Source organism: Delphinapterus leucas, chromosome X, assembly GCF_059928025.1.
Source record: "Delphinapterus leucas isolate spDelLeu-1000000601 "Yukka" chromosome X, BTC_Dleu_Yukka2, whole genome shotgun sequence".
Taxonomy (NCBI): Eukaryota; Metazoa; Chordata; class Mammalia; order Artiodactyla; family Monodontidae; genus Delphinapterus; species Delphinapterus leucas.
Window position 1 is genome coordinate 27,012,258 of NC_143150.1, and position 8,821 is coordinate 27,021,078.

The following is an 8,821-nucleotide window of genomic DNA, read 5'->3' on the forward strand; positions in this document are numbered from 1 at the left end:
TAGCTGGTATCAGGCTACTCTCCTGCCATGAATGACTTATCAAAACTTGAAAATAATATACAAAACAACTATTTACAGGCATTTGACAACAATCAAAGGAGGACTGCAATCCTTGAGAGAGAGAGGAAGTATATGATTCAAGCCCAACATTTACCTAGGTGTTCTCCCTGGGTATATTTCCCAGGGTGGCAGAACCCAAGCAGAGAGTGGTCGTCTCACCGGGCAGAAGAGGCCGGAATTGTATCTAGTTTGGACCTACTAAAGTGGTTGGAATTTGTGAGCAGGTTGCCAGAGAGATGGAGCCATGGAGAGGAAACCCCAGAAGGCTACATGTTGTCATAATAATTCCTAGCATGTGCCAGGGAGTGGGTTTTCGCTTTAATTTAATTCTCACAATAAACCTATGAACAAGGTTTATTAGAAGTAGGTTTATTATTATCCCTATTTTACTGACATATATATATTATTATCCCTTTTTATTGACAAAGGAAAAATGGAGGTACAGAGAGGTTAAGTAATTTACCCCAAGTCACATAGCTCACAGTGGTGAGCTTGGATTTGAATCCAGGCAGCTCCTATACCATACTGCCTTTCTGAAGAGCAGGTACTGGCCTAAGTGCTTTACATATATTAACTCATAAAGAACTATCATTATCACTCCCCTTCAAAGGTAACTTCCATCTAGAAATTGCTGGAGCTGAGATTCAAACCCAGGTAGTTAGGTTCTAATGTTTTTGCTCTTAAACACCACATCACCTCTATTCTTTTATTCTTTGGAGTTTTTATCTGGAATGCTTGTAGAATTTAATACCTTTTAATTTTCATTTGTTGACATTATTATATGGATTTTCTTTTTAATTTTTTAATACAAATTATGTTGTTAGATTTCCTAAAGTCTTTCATAAACTGCTGGAGTTTTTGGTGTCTTATTTAGAATTTTTACTTTTGTATGGTAAATGATTTTTATTTTTTGTATGTTTATAATGTTTTATATTTAAGTTATAAAACTTTGTAAAATAAATTGGGAAGTTTTGCATCTTTTATACACATTCCATTTTTTTTAATGTTCTTTTTTTCCTTTTTTATTGTGGTAAAATACACATGCAATTTATCATTTAAACCATTTTTTAAAAACTTTTTATTGGGGTAGAGTTGATTTACAATGCTGTGTTAGTTTCAGGTGTATAGCAAAGTGAGTCAGTTATACATATACATATATCCACTCTTTTGTAGATTCTTTTCCCATGTAGGCCATTACAGAGTACTGAGTAGAGTTCCCTGTGCTATACAGTAGGTCCTTATTAGTTATCTATTTTATATATAGTAGTGTGTATATGTCAATCCCACTCTTCCAATTTATCCCTCCCCCCCTTACCCCTTGGTAACCATAAGTTTGTTTTTTTTTTTTTTTTTTGAAGTAGTAAAGATCTCTTTTATTTGTGAGATGGGCTCCATTTCTTTGGTCTTTTGCAACACCTTCAGGGACTCCCTTTTTTCATTTCGTTTTCAGATGAAATCATGGCAGGTAGCACAAGGTCTTTGTTTAGAGTCCTTATATAAGTTGGTTTTCTATATCTATAGGTTTATTGTGAGAATTGTTTTCTATATCTATTTATGTTTTGTAGATAAGTTCATTTGTACCCTTTTTTTAGATTCCACATGTAAGCGATATCACATATTTGTCTTTCTGTGTCTGACTTACTTCACTCAGTATGACAATCTCTAGGTCCATCCATGTTGTTTCAAATGGCACTATTTTGTTCTTTTTTATGGCTCAGTAATATTCCATTGTGTATATATATATATATATATATATATATATATATATATATATATACCACATCTTCTTTATCCATTCCTCTGTCTATGGACATTTAGGTTGCTTCCATGTCCTGGCTATTGTAAATAGTGCTGCAGTGAACATTAGGATGCATGTATCTTTTCGAATTATGGTTTTCTCTGGATATATGCCCAGGAGAGGGATTGCTGGATCATATGGTAGCTCTATTTTTAGTTTTCTAAGGAACCTCCATACTGTTCTCCATAGTGGCTGTACCAGTTTACATTCCCACCAACAATGTGGGAGGGTTCCCTTTTCTCCACACCCTCTCCAGCATTTATTATTTGTAAGTTTTTTTTTAATAAATTTATTTATTTATTTATTTATTTATTTATTTTTGGCTGCATTGGGTCTTCGTTGCTGCATGCAGGCTTTCTCTAGTTGTGGCGAGCGGGGTCTACACTTTATTGCGGTGCGTGGGCTTCTCATTGTGGTGGCTTCTCTTGTTTGCGGAGCACAGGCTCTAGGCACGGACTTCAGTCGTTGTGGCACGTGGGCTCAGTATTTATGGCTCACGGGCCCTAGAGCACAGGCTCAATAGTTGTGGCACATGGGCTTAGTTGCTCTGCAGCATGTGGGATCTTCCCAGACCAGGACTCGAATGCAGGGAAACCCGTGTCCCCTGCACTGGCAGGCAGATTCTCAACCACTGTGCCACCAGGGAGGTCCCTATAGCTTTTTTGATGATGGTCATTCTGACTGGTGTGAGGTGATACCTCATTGTAGTTTTGATCTGCATTTCGCTAATAATTAGTGCATCTTTTCATGTGCTTTTTAGCCATCTGTATGTCTTCTTGGGAGAAATGTCTATTTAGATCTTCTGCCCATTTTTTCATTGGGTTGTTTGTTTTTTTGATATTGAGCTACATGAGCTGTTTGTATATTTTGGAGATTAATCCCTTGTCGGTTGCTTCATTTGCAAATATTTTCTCCCATTCTGAGGGTTGTCTTTTCATTTTGTTTATGGTTTCCTTCGCTGCGCAAAAGCTTTTAAGTTTCATTAGATCCCATTTGTTTATTTTTGTTTTTATTTTCATTAGTCTAGGAGGTGGAGCTAAAAAGATCTTGCTGCAATTTATGTCAAAGTGTTCTTCCTATGTTTTCCTCTAAGAGTTTTATAGTATCTGGCCTTACATTTAGGTCTTTAATCCATTTCGAGTTTATTTTTGTGTATGGTGTTAGGAAGTGTTCTATTTTTTTAATTAATTTATTTATTTATTTATTTTTGGCTGCATTGGGTCTTTGGTGCTACGCGCGGGCTTTCTCTAGTTGCAGTGAGCGGGGGCTACTCTTCGTTGTGGTACATGGGCTTCTCATTGTGGTGGCTTCTCTTGTTGCAGAGCACAGGCTCTAGGTGTGTGGGCTTCAGTAGTTGTGGCATGTGGGCTCAGGAGTTGTGACTCACAGGCTCTAGAGCGCAGGCTCAGTAGTTGTGGCACATGGGCTTAGTTGCTCCGTGGCATGTGGGATCTTCCTGGACCAGGGCTCGAGCCCATGGCCCCTGCATTGGCAGGAGGATTCTTAACCACTGCGCCACCAGGGAAGTCCCAAGGAGTGTTCTAATTTCATTCTTTTACATGTAGCTGTCCAGTTTTCCCAGCAGCACTTATTGAAGAAACTATCTTTTCTCCATTTTGTCATAGATTAGGTGACCATAGGTGTGTGGATTTACCTCTGGAGTTTGTATCCTGTTCCATTGATCTATGTTTCTGTTTTTGTGCCAGTACCATACTGTCTTGATTACTGTAGCTTTGTAGTATAGTCTGAAGTCAGGGAGCCTGATTCCTCCAGTTCCATCTTTCTTTCTCAAAAGTGCTTTGGCTATTTGTGGTCTTTTGTGTTTCCATACAAATTGTAAAATGTTTTGTTCTAATTCTGACTTGGAATGGGGAAGAACCATCAGCGTCCATCAGGATTATCTGAGGAAGTGATACCTTCGTTGGATAGTAGGGTTTAAAATTATTTTTCTCAACCCCAGCTGCTTAATGGAAATACCGGAGGGCGTTTAAAAATTAAAGGTGCTGAGGTCTACCCCAGACTAAATCTGAATCTCTGGGGGCAGGGCTCTGAAATCTCTCTCTCTCTCTTACTTTTTTGAAGTTTCCCACATGAGGGTGATGCACAGTGAAGTTTGAGAACCTAAGGCAGGAAGTCAACAGTGCATTTAATGAAGAGGTTGAAGTAAAGGTGTAGGGGGATTTTAATGGAGTAAGCCCTAGTCACTAGAGAAATGCAGAACATGGGGGTCAGGGTGTACAGGAGGTGACAGATGACTTCTCTTTCTTTAAAATGTAGTGGGGGGGCTTCCCTGGTGGCGCAGTGGTTGAGAGTCCGCCTGCTGATGCAGGGGACATGGGTTTGTGCCCCGGTCCGGGAATATCCCACATGCTGTGGAGCGGCTGGGCCCGTGAGCCATGGCCGCTGAGCCTGCGCGTCTGGAGCCTGTGCTCCGCAACGGGAGAGGCCACAACAGTGAGAGGCCCGCGTACCGCAAAAAAAAAAACAAAAAAAAATACATCCATACCATTGTGCAACCATGACCACCATCCTTCTCCAGAACTCTTCATCTTGCAAAACTGAAAATCTGTATTCATTTAACAATAACTCTCCATTCACCTCCCCTAGCCCCTGGCCACTACTATTCCACTGTCTGGGTGTATGTATTTGACTCCTCTATGTACCTCATAAAAATGGACTTATACAGTATTTGTCTTTATGACTGGCTTACTTCACTTAGCATAATGTCCTCAACGTTAATCTGTGTTGCAGCATGTGTCAGAATTTCCTTCCTTTTTAAGCCTAAATAACGTTCCACTGCATATTTATACTTCATTTTCTTTATCCACTTGTCTGCTGGTGGATACTTGGGTTGTTTCTACTTTTGGGCTATTGTTAATAATGTTGCTGTGAACATGGTTTAGAAATATCTCTTCAAAACCCTGCCTTCAATTTCTTTTGGGTGTATACCCAGAACTGGATTTGCTGGATCATATGGTAATTCTATTTTTAAGTTTTTGAGGAACAACCATACTTCTGTCCACAATGGCTGTACCATTTTCTATTCCCATCAGTAGTGCACAAGGTTTCCAATCTCTCCACATCCTCACCAACACTTGTTATTTTCTGGGTTTTAAAAAAATTTTTATAGAAGCCATATCTTTTCATGTGCTTATTGACTGACCATTCTTATATCTTCTTGGGAGAAATCTATTCAAGTACTTTTCAAGTACTTTGCTCATGTTTGAATAAGGCTGGGTTTTTTTGTTTGTTTGTTTGTTTGTTTGTTTTACTGTTGAGTTTTAGGAGTTCTCTATATATTCTGAATATTAATTCCTTATTAGACACATGATTTCCAAGTATTTTCTCCCATTCTGTAGGTTGTCTTTTTACTCTGCTGAGTTTCCTTTGATGCACAAAAATGTTTAAATTTTATGAAATCTCATTTGTCTATTTTTGCTTTTGTTGCCTGTGCTTTTGGTATCATATCCAAGAAATTGCTGCCAAATCCAATGTCATGAAGCTTTTTCCCTATGTTTTCTCCTAAGAGTTTTGTTTTAGCTCTTACATTTAGGTCATTGATCCATTTTGAAGTAATTTTTATATGCAGTGTTAAGAGTCCAATTTCATCCATCTTGCACATAGATATTCAGTTTTCCTAGCACCATTTGTTGAAAAAAACTGTCCTTTCCCCATTGAATGGCCTTGGAATCCTTGCCAAAAAATTATTTGACCATATATGTAAAGGCTTATTTCTAGATGCTCTATTCTATTTCATTGGTTTATACGTCTGTCTTTATTCCAATACCATATTGTTTGAGTTACTGTAGATTTGTAGTTAGTTTTGAGATCAGGAAATGTGAATCTTCCAGCTTTGTCCAGGTACCTTGAGATTCCATGTAAATTTTAGGGTGGATTTTTCTGTTTCTGCAAAATATATAGTTGAGATTTTGATAGGGATTGCATTGAATCTGTAGATCACTTTGGGTAGTATTGAAATCTTCGCAATATTAATTATTCCAATACATGAGCATGGGATATCTTTCCATTTATTTATGTCTTCTTTAATTTCTTTCAGCAATGTTTTGTAGTTTTCATTATACAAGTCTTTCGCCTCCTTGGTTAAGTTAATTTCTAAGTATTATTTGATGCTATTGTAAATGGAATTGTTTTTTTAATTTCCTTTTCAGAGTGTTCACTGGTAGTGTATAGTTATGCACCCGATTTTTGTGTGTCGACTTTGAATATGGCAACTTTGCTAAATTCATTTAGTATTGAATAGTTCTAATAGTTTCTTTGTGTTTGGGGGTGTGTGTGTGTGTATAATCTGTAGGATTTTCTACATATATGATCACATCATTTGCAAACATATAATTTTACTTTTTCCTTTCTAATTTGGATGCCTTTTATTTCTTTTTCTAATAAGAAATAATAGTCTAATTAGACTAATAGCCTAATAATTTCTGATAGCTTAATTGCTCTGTCTAGAACTTCCAGTACTATGTTGAATAGAAGTGGTGAACGTGTGCATTCTTGCCTTATTCCTGATCTTAGAAGAAAAACTTTCGCCTTTCACAATTGAGTATGATGTTTTCTGTGAGTTTTTCATATATAGCTTTTATTATGTTGAGGTAGTTTCCTTCCATTCCTAGTTTGCCCATAGCTTTTAATACAAAGTAAAAAGTACTTTTTTGTGGAGATAAATTTTGGATAAGTCATGATTTCTATTTTAATTTCTTCTTTAAAATCCAAACATTTATCACTTTCCAGATGGCCGAGATACTGTTATATTTTTGTTATTGATTTCTAATTTTTTGTACTATTGTTAGGTAATATGGCTTTTTAAAACTTTATGAATATATTAAAGCTCCTTTGTGTCAAGGACATCATTGATTTTTATAAATTTTCCATAGCCATAAGAGGAAAGTGTATATTCTTTCTTTGAAGGGGACAGGAAATTTTGATTGAATGACTCCCATCCTCCATTTTTTCCTTTTTGCTTTGTCATATTCTGAAAGACATCTATTACTATTCTTCACTATATGTAGTTATACTGCTTTCTCTTTCTAATTCTGGGAGCTTTTGCTATTATATTGTTTGGTGAATAAATATTTGTGACAGCTATATCTTCTTAGTATCTTTTACCATTATACCAGCTTTCAGTCCTTGCTCAAATGTTACCTTTCTAGATAGACTTCTAAAAGGCACTGCTCACCACTCTTTTGTATACATTTCATCTTCCCTTATTTTGAATTCTTTGATCTGCTATAATTTTCATTTGGAAATATTCTTTCTTTGAGTAATTTACTTTTAAAGAGTACATGAGTGGTATGCTTTCTGAACCCACTCATGTTCACAAATATTTTTTTACTCTCACATATGAATATTACTTTAAATCCTTTTTCTGTATATACTTCTTTCAGTGTTGAAGAAGAGAAATTTCATGCTAGTCTAATTCTCCATTATAAACAACCTGTTTTATCTATCTGGATATCTATAAGATTTTCCTTTTTTTGTAGCTTGGCTCTTTCAATAGGCTTTCTAGGTGTGCTTCTTTTTTCATTAGTGGTTCTTGAAATTTGGGATCACTTTTAATCTGAAAAGTAAAGTTTTTCTAGTTTAGGGAAGTTTTCTTATATTGTTTCTTTGATTATTGATTTCCATCTATTTTTTTCTCTTCCTGTACAACTATTGTTTAGTTATTAGTTTTCTGGACCTGCTCTCAATATATCTTATCTTTTTATTGATAAATCCCATTTCAATGTATTTTTCTCTATGTTTAAAAATAGTTTAAAAATATTTTTATTTGATCTTCCGGTTTTCAGCATTGGCCATTCTATTTGCCATTTGCACTACTGAATTTTTAAATTGTGAAAAAATGTTTTTGGTTCCCCCTTTTTTGCATCTTTTTATGTTTCTTGGGGTTCTCGCTGTTATCATTTTAAGTTTTCCTCTTTCCCTTACAATTAGTTGTGTCCCAGTAACAGTCATGCATTCTGGTTCTTCAGCTTAGTTGTTCCCTCAAGTTACTGAGTCTCCTTAGCTGGATTGTGAATTTTCAATGTGTGCTTATTGGGTGGGTTCATTCTGTACACATGTAGTTCAGGTTGTTAGGGGTCTCTCTGGCAATAATGAACTGGAAGGTATTCGAAGATAGAGTAAGGATTTTTATTCCAGTATTCCCTTAGCAAGTCAAAGAAAAAATGGAACCTCCCTATGGTGTGTGTGTGTGCATGTGTATGTGGCCTTTCTGCTCTCAGTCTTCCTTAGCTGCAAGTAGAAAAAGTGCATGAGGGAATTCCCTGGTGGTCCAGTGGTTAGGACTCTGCGCTTTCACTGCCAAAGGCCTGGGTTCAATCCCTGGTCAGGGAAATAAGATCCCACAAGCCATGAGGCACAGCCAAAAAAAACCCACGAAAAACCAAAAAAAACAAAAAACAGTGCATGAAATGGGAACAGTGGAGCTATTGGCCTCCAGGGATGCCTGGGGTCAGCCTGCATAATGAATTATCTTCATTGGACTACTATGGAAAGTGGAAGAACTGGTCAATAACATTCACTGCCTCCTCAACCCCTCCTTTATTATTCTGAAAAATGACTTCATGCACTTGTTATGTTTTCTGGAGAGTTCTCTAATCCAATTAAAATTCTCTCTAGGTTTTTTCACCATCAGACCACACTTATTTAAGGTAAGTAGCCCTCAAACATGACTAGGTATTAGAATCACCTTGGGGCATTAAGAAAAATCCTATCTGTCTCTCTCCCCTCTCCCAGGACAATTGGATCAGAAGTTTTGGTGGTAGAACCTAGGCACTTGGGCTACCATATTCCAAATTATTTACTGCATAGTTTCTTCTGCTAGATATCTTGTTTATTATTCTACCCTCAGATAAGAGGTCACTAAGGGTTTGCTAACTGAATCAATTAATGCAATGTAATTTTAAAAAATTATAATAATTACTCATTTGAATATGTAGTATTTAC